We start from the raw sequence: 8,131 nt of genomic DNA, 5'->3' as shown, positions 1-8,131 counted from the left end.
TTTTTTTTTTTTTTTTTTTTTTTTTTTTTTTTTTTTTATGTCTTTTTCGTGACCGGTAAGGGGATCACAACCCTTGGCTTGGTGTCGCCCACACCGCGCTCAGCCAGTGAGCGCACCAGCCAGTCCTATATAGGATCCAAACCCGTGGGGGGAGTGTTGCTGCGCTCCCAGCGCCACACTCTTCTGAGTGCGCCACAGGGCCGGCCCTGGGAGTTCTTTATGTATTCTGGATACAAGTCCTTTTTCAGATATATGCTTTGCAAATATATTTTCGCTCACTCTGTGGCTTGTCTTTTCATTTTCTTAACTGTCTCTCAAAAAGCAGAAGTTTTTCATTTTGATGAGGTCCAATTTATCATTTTTTTTTCTTTTCTGAGAAATATTTGCCTGGCCCAGTGATGCAAAGATTTTTCTCCTACCTAGGTCTATGATTCATTCTGAGTTAATTTCTGCAGAAGGTGAAAGGTATGGGTTAGTATATTTTTTTCATGTGATTATTCAATTCCTCCAGAGGGGCACCTTTTTTAATTCACACAGTGGTGCCATATAGGCTGGTGGAGGTGTCTTCTTCACCTGGATTCCCCAGGTTGTGTATCAGAGGAACAGGCACACACATTCTAGCTGCCGAGGTGCTCGACACATGGGTAGCAGGATGGGTTGTTTGGGGCTTTTCTCCTCTGTGTGCCCCCACTCCCCACTCCCGCCCCAGCCATTCCATGCTCACTGCTTCAGGGAAGAGATGGGAATGCAGAATGCAGAGCTACAAATCTTAAGCCCTTTAGGCAAGAGGAGGACTTCTGGAATAAATCAAGGGTTTGGGAAAAGACCCCACTATGGGCAGGACTGGGAAAATGAAGACAGAAGTGATAAATGAGGCGCTGTGCTGAGAAAGGGCTCCTGTGCTCTTGGTGCCTGGTGCTCAGTCCCAGAGAGCTGCCACCTCAGAGGAGAAAAAGTGGGAGTCTGTGCAGGACAGAGGACTTTGGACACCTAGCATCCCTGCATAGTGAGGCAGCAGCAAGCGGCCCCACCATGCTGATGTGGCATGGATGTGGCACTGTTGGGGCACAGGGAGCATGAGAGCCTGAGTGGGCCTGATGATGGGGACCTCGGACCACCCAGTCAGGACCTGCAAGGACTATAAGCAAGGATCAGGAGGGGTATGGGTGTCTCAGTGGTGCCTGTGTGGACAGGAGCCAACAGGGCAAGGGAGCACCTTCCTCTACAACTTGCCACTGCAGCCTGCCCACACCCAGACAGCACTTCCACCACCCCAGGGGCGTGGGGACTCAAACTGGAAACTGATGGGAGTTAAAGGAAATAAAGCAAGCTGTATTTTCTTGCCCAATTTGAGTTTGGGTTCAGACTGAGAGTCTACCCGTGCCTACTTGGAGGAACATACGCACTGGAGCAGGCTTCTTGAGTTTGTTTTCTCCTCCGATTCTTCTGACAGCTGCGGAGGATGGTCTGCGCATGGAGCAAGCCTCCCTCTGCCCCTCGTCTCCACTTCACAGCACTGATAATGATGATAATGACACACCAAATTTACATAATATACTTCTCAGAAGACACTCCATGAGGCTCTGTAGAAACTCTTCTCTGTGAGTATTAAAATGTCTCTGCCAGGTGGGCCTGAAGCAGGGGAGACCAAAGCCACGTGGTAGAGTTGGAAACCAGGGCCCAGAAAGGTGCAGTGCTCTCTGCAAAGTCACACAGCTTCCCTCTCTGATGCCACCACCCTCAAATCTCAGCACATAGCCCACCAAGATGACCTGGGCTTCTGGGGGGCTCTGCTGCAGCTCTGGGGTGTGGTGAGGAGTGGGAGCCCTTACTTATAAAACCAAGAAGCCATAAAAGCCCCCAGAATAATGCATCCCCCACCCCAACTGCAGGATCATGTTGAAGGAGCAGGCAAAGGATGCTGGCGGCGAGGGAAACAGTCCAGAATCAAAAACAAGAATCAAGCTTCACTCGTAAACCTTCCAAGGACTCATTTGTTCTGTTAACTCCATAAACACAATCTAAGTCTTCCTAATAGTCACAGTCACCAGGTCTGGGGCTGTAATTGAATCTGTTTTCCATCCACTCTATTGGACAGAAGTTGCAGCAACAGGAATCCATCTCTCTACAACCTGCACACCGTGCAGACGGAAGACCACAAAACCGTAAACCATCCACTCGATATGATGAAGGGCAGTTTCTTTTCTGGCACAGAGAGCTCCTGATTATGGCATTACACTCTGGTAGGGGCTGAATAAAAGTGATTTGAGGAGGTTTACATCTCCCTGGAGAGGGAGAGAGCACTCATTTGCATTTATAAAGCATATTGAGAGTTCTGGCAGAAAGTTATGGTGGAAGCACAATTAAATATTTACCATCACGTCTGCTCTCCAACAGTGGCATGGGGACTAAACCAGCTGGATGTGCATGTGTTGCTGTCAGATCTGAAGATGCCTACAGGGGACACGACTCCGGGACCCAAGCCCACTGCCTGGCCTCTGCCCTCTGGGAGCACTGACTCACTGCCCAAGAGGGGAAGCCGGAAAGGGCACACGCAGCGTGGAGAGGGCACTGGTGTGGGCAGGGGCTGAGGTCCCACTTCCTCCACTTAGCAGAGAGGTGACCCTGTTCATGTCATGTAGTCTCTGTCTCTCTCTCTCTCTCTCTCTGCCTCCTCATCTGCAGAATGGGCTAGTGCTAGCCAGTACACAGGATTACATGCGTGTGCGGGGGAGGGCCTGAGTGAGATAAAGGCCTGCACGACACATGGTATGACTATTATCATAACTTAGTCACTCCAAGCTTCCATTTTTTTTTGCTATGAAAAGAATCTGATGACATGTTACTTGTGCAATACCTATAAGGTACCTATAAGAATCTAATGATATTAGACATCTAATAGTAGCTAATCTACCTTCTTCCTTGCATTGCTTTAAAGACGAAGGGAGTGAGACATGTTGGGATACAGCAATGAACAAGGATTGGTATGTGTCCTGGAAGGGTTCCTGGCTTAGCGGAGGGAAGGACAAGAAAAGAGGTCACACTGGCCTCCTATCCTGGCCAAGGCCATGAAAAGGAGACTGGAAAACTCAAGGGAAGAGCAAAACGCTTCTGTATGTGGCGATAAGGGGACCTGTTCCAACAGGGTGGATCAGGGAGACTCGCCCTATGTGTGGGCAAAGGAAGATGCTTGGGGTTTCCTAGATGGGGTGGGCAATGGTGGGGAGGGAGAGTGGAGCCTCTCCACCATCTCCTGGGGCAGAGACAGGAGAGTGACTCCCAGGGTCAGTGATGGGTTGAAGGGAAGGAAGCGTAGCCAAAGAAGGCAGAGAGCAAGAGGGGAGGGAGGCCGCAAGGGGCAGAGGGGGGCTCCGGCAAGAGCTGCTCAACTGGTGAGAACCAAGAAGGATGGGGTACGTGCAAAGCCTGGCAGAGAGACCACATGTTCCCAGGGAACATTCCCCTGTAGAGGCTTCTGCATGGAAGTCCTGAGGGTGCACCCCAGGGTCCGAGTGGTGGGGCCAGATCTGAGCCTCCTGTGAGGAAGAGGCAGCTGCCGCCTGGCTCTGCAGGATCTTCTGTTTCTCTGGATTGGCACTTTTGGATATATTGACATTTGGGCAAACTTAGATAACCATCATGGTGAGAGAGAGATAAACACACCCTCTTCTCACAGCTCTGCTATTGTCTTCGGAGAGACATTAATCAGACATTCAGCTGCAATATTTACAGTATTTCATGGTGGTAACAGCATACGACAACATATACAGACGGATGAAGCAGCGGCTTCCAGGCCTTCTCTGAGGAGTGCCTCACGGGTATGTGACAAGGTCAGTCCATAGATCTTCCAAGCAAAAAAGGACCATTGCCACCATGAAATCATTTCCCTGTGTGGCCCTCTGCAGTTCACAGAGCTCCCTAAGGCCAGAAGCTACTCCATACAGTAGTTCAAGAACCAAGCTCCCATTATGTAAATGCAAGAAGCTGAGAATCAGCCGCACTGCACACATGGCACAGGGCAGCCCTGTCCCCCTCTCTCAACCTTCACGGGCATGTTTGAAAGAGGGCTGTCAAATGGTGGTGAAAAGGGTTCAGCATACATTCCACAAAGGTTTTTTGAGTAGCTCCTACAGGCTGGGCACTGTGCAGGCACCAGAGAGAGAGCAGGGAACAGACAGATATTTCAGCCCTCAAGGGGCTTGAAGTCGAGCAGGAAACAGAAATTAACCAAATAACCATGCAAATAAATCTGCAATTACAGGCTCAGTGAATGGCAGGAAGGCGGAATCACAGAGACAGGTGTGAGCACTGAATAAAATGACAAATGTAGGGAGCTGGCGGGCAGTTGGCACTTCCTCCTTCCTTTCCCCAGCCCCTGGCTATTGAAAGCACAGGGACCTCCCCACTTCCACATGCACCACTGCCCTAAGATTGAGTCCGTGCTGGCAGGAATAAGATAGGTATTAAATAATACACCCCCACACCCAGTCCCAAGCCCAGAGTGTGCTGGGTGCCCAGCATGTTCACAGCTCGGTCCTCTGCCTTTGCCAGTGGTCTCCATGCTGCCCTCCAGACCTGTTCTCCACATGCTCTGCTCACTGGGAAAGCCAGCCCTGTTGGCACAGAACTCCTGGTTGACAAGGCTCCTCAGGTGGTCTGCTGCCCTCTCCATCCTTAGCCCTTGTGACAGCAGTACCTTTAGCGCAAAAGCATCAAAGCCCCAACTTCCCACCATGCCCAGACCTTTTGCTTAAATACAGGCTGCCCCCCTGTAATCCATCCCCACCCCTTTGAATTGTCCTCAAGTTGCCTGTGAACTGTTAAGGCCAGCCAGACTCAAGGGTTTGTGTTCTAGCAGGACTGGTGCCTGAGCCCAGCACAGCTACAAAAGGCAAAAAAAAAAAGTAAGAGAGTGTTCCAAGTCCACACCCCATGTCCCATGTGTCTACCCCATCTCACTCTTCTTCCTACATCATTTCTCTTCTTCTTCACACTGACCCCTTTCCAAAATTTCTATCACCCTTCCCTAGAGCCCAGGTGTGAAGCCTCAGAGACATACAGTTTTGATTCCTTCCTCTCCCTTAGTCTCTTATCATTCACCATAGTCCAGTGATCCTTTCTTGACCTCATCTTTTTCAGTTTTCCTTTCTCAGCAACTTATCTGAGTTTAGGGCTTCACCCCTGAACACTGGGGCCAATGGCGATCACTTCCTAACTGGTGTCTCATCCAGAAGGCCCCATCCGAACAGTTCTCTACACAGCTGCCAACCTCATCTTCTGACACCAGCGTAAAAGCTCAACTTTTGGGGGGCAGGAAATGGCCATAAAGCAAAGACTTTACAATTTCAGGTCCTCTGACTACCCAGTAATTCGCTTCCAAGAATTTGTAGAAAGAAAATAATTTCAAAGCCTATATCATGAAGATGTTCATTACATCATTATTTAGAATATGAGCAAAACTGGAACCAGCCATCCACAGGGGAAGGAAGAAGTGCACGGTAACACATTCACACTCCTGGTGTGGTATGAAGACAGTGCAGCAGAGTGCAGAACGCAAACAGTAAAACACAAAGCTGGAAGCACACTGTGTGCACCCAACAGGCGCTGGAGACAGTGTTTGAACTGAGTGAAACAGCAGCCTAAGTACAAAGACTAGGAGGGAAGATGCACCCGCTGCTGGGTTAAGGACGTTAGTTCACAGACAAGCTTCCTTGTTATTATGCTGTTTCACAAGACGTAAATTCAGAAATAAAAATTTAACCAATCTTCTAAAAATACCTCCTTCAATACATCTCACACCCCTATTTTATGATTTTCAAAGTCTCCTCACTAACACCAAGACATGCCACAAATATCTGGCCTTCAAGAACCTTCTGATCCAACCCAACTGTTCCGAATTGATCTTCAGTTCCCCAAAGGAAACCCTCTCTCCCAGCTCCCCGTTTTTGCTCATGCTCCTCTCTGCCTGGAATCTGGGATCCCAAGACTCTCCCAAGCCCTACCCATGGAGGTCTTCCTTTCTCGAAGTCATGCTGTTTGAACAGTTGGTGTTAGTTATCGGTTTTGCACCATTTTCTCCTGAAGTATGTTCTAAGTACCTTGAGAGGGCATTGCTGTGACTTCTGTCCCACAGAGCTTAGTCAAATGTCTCATACAACAAAAATGGTCAATAAACCCTGGAGATGTGGGTTCATGTCTCACCTCCATACCTGATGACCAAATGAAACTATGTGTGAGTGCCACAGCCCTTCACTGTGACACAGGTGGAAGCTTCCCCCCTGCATCCCACCCTGAGCCAACAGGGCCATGCCAGAAAGCGCTGCCGTTTTCTTATGAACACGCATTTGACTAACACTTATTTACTGCCTTTGCCAAGTGTGAAATGCTAGGTGGAAGGAAGCTATTATTATATAAATCTCCACCGACTGATGTGTAGAAATGGCCAGTGAGGAAGAGAAACAAGCCTGAGCAAACTGAATGAGCCAGCCCAGCCCATCTGCTGAATGAATGACTGATTGAATGAGTCTGAACAGACATTTAAATTATAAATACAAACTGTGAAATTTGCTCTTTTAAAGGACATTCAGACAGCAGTCCTCCCCACCACGCCCTTCTCCTTCTGTTTCCTTTGTGTTCTAAGGTACGATTAATTATTATAAATAGAAGCCATAGCTTATATGGGTCACAGTACAGAAATGTATCTCAGTGAGTCGGGACGGGCTCTACATCTGGTCTTGGTTCACACGTGGCACAGCCCAGGAACAAGCAGGAAGGCCCAGCGTGGTTCTGATTTCCTCTCTCCCAGGGCTCTTCCATGCTAAACTTCCAGGGAAGCAGACCAGAGCACGGGGACAGGACAAGGTCAGTTCAGCATGGGGAGCTAGAAAGGTCTAGAAATAAGCATCAGAAGGGCTGCGTTCTCTGCCCTGCCCAGCCTTGGACTTGGTCCGTGGTTTGTGAGGGTCCCTCTCCTCTCTGGCTCAGAGGGTGTCTTCTGTCTCCTAGTTCTTAGGGTGTACCCGAGAAACATGGCAAGAAACTAAAGGGGACCTCTGGAGCCGGGACAGGCTGTCTGCCTCCTGAATCCCCTGGTCAGGCTCGGTCCTGTGGTGATTTAGCAGTTTGTGCACTTATACTGTGCAAGTACTTTTGACTAATAAAACATGGAACTTGCCTTAGAAGTTGTACCAGTTTCCGAGGACTGCTATAACAAAGTACCACAATCTGTGTGGTTTAAAACAACAGAAATTTATTGTTCCACAGTTCTGGAGGCTAAAAACCCAAAATCGAGGTGTCAGCTGGGCCACACTTCCTCTGAAACCTGTAAGGGAGAACCATGCCTTGCCTCTTCTTGCTTCTGGTGGTTTGTGGGTGATCTTTGGTGCTCCTGGGCTTGCAGCTGCACACTTCCAAACTGTCTTCAACGTCACACGGTGCTCTCACCGAGTGTTCCCGTCTTCACATGGCATGGCCGCTTTATGAGGACACCAGTCGTATTGGATAAGTCCACCCTACTCTAGTATCACTTCATCTTAACTAATTACATCTGCAATGACTCTGTTTCCAAATAAGGTCTCGTTGTGAGGTCTGGGGTTTAGGACTTTGATATATCTTTTTGTGGGGGACACAATTCAACCCATAACAGGAGGGTCAGGATGCTGGGAAATAAGGCTGTCAGACTTCCTCCAGCAAATACTCAGGCCCTGTTCTGGGGGACTGGGGGACACAGACAGGTAGAAGACCAGGTGCCTCCCACAAAGGCATCCATCTAGCAGGTGAGGACAGTCTCTACTTGCTCCCCCAGACCCACTCTCCCTGACCCCCGCCTCGTTCTGTCCTGGGAGACAGACCCCTGTAGACGCATCAACTGGGCCCCCTCGGCAGCAGGAGCCTGGAGGATGGGGAGAGTAAGAGGCAGGGGTGCATTCCAGCTCCTCCCTGCTGAGCCACAGAGGGTGGTGGCCCTCTCCTGCAGCTGCAGCCCCTGCCTGGTCCTGGAACATGGCTCTCTCCCCTGGCTTCAGGCCTTAGGGGGGGTAAAAGCTTCTTGCTGCTGCCCATCCCCACGTGCTTTGTCATGTTTGCTGCCTTTTTCCAACTCTGAGCCAACCTTTCATTCAGTCCCTTCATT

Source organism: Galeopterus variegatus, unplaced genomic scaffold (genome assembly GCF_000696425.1).
Source record: "Galeopterus variegatus unplaced genomic scaffold, G_variegatus-3.0.2 Scaffold388, whole genome shotgun sequence".
NCBI classification, from domain to species: Eukaryota; Metazoa; Chordata; class Mammalia; order Dermoptera; family Cynocephalidae; genus Galeopterus; species Galeopterus variegatus.
This window is presented reverse-complemented; position numbering follows the sequence as displayed.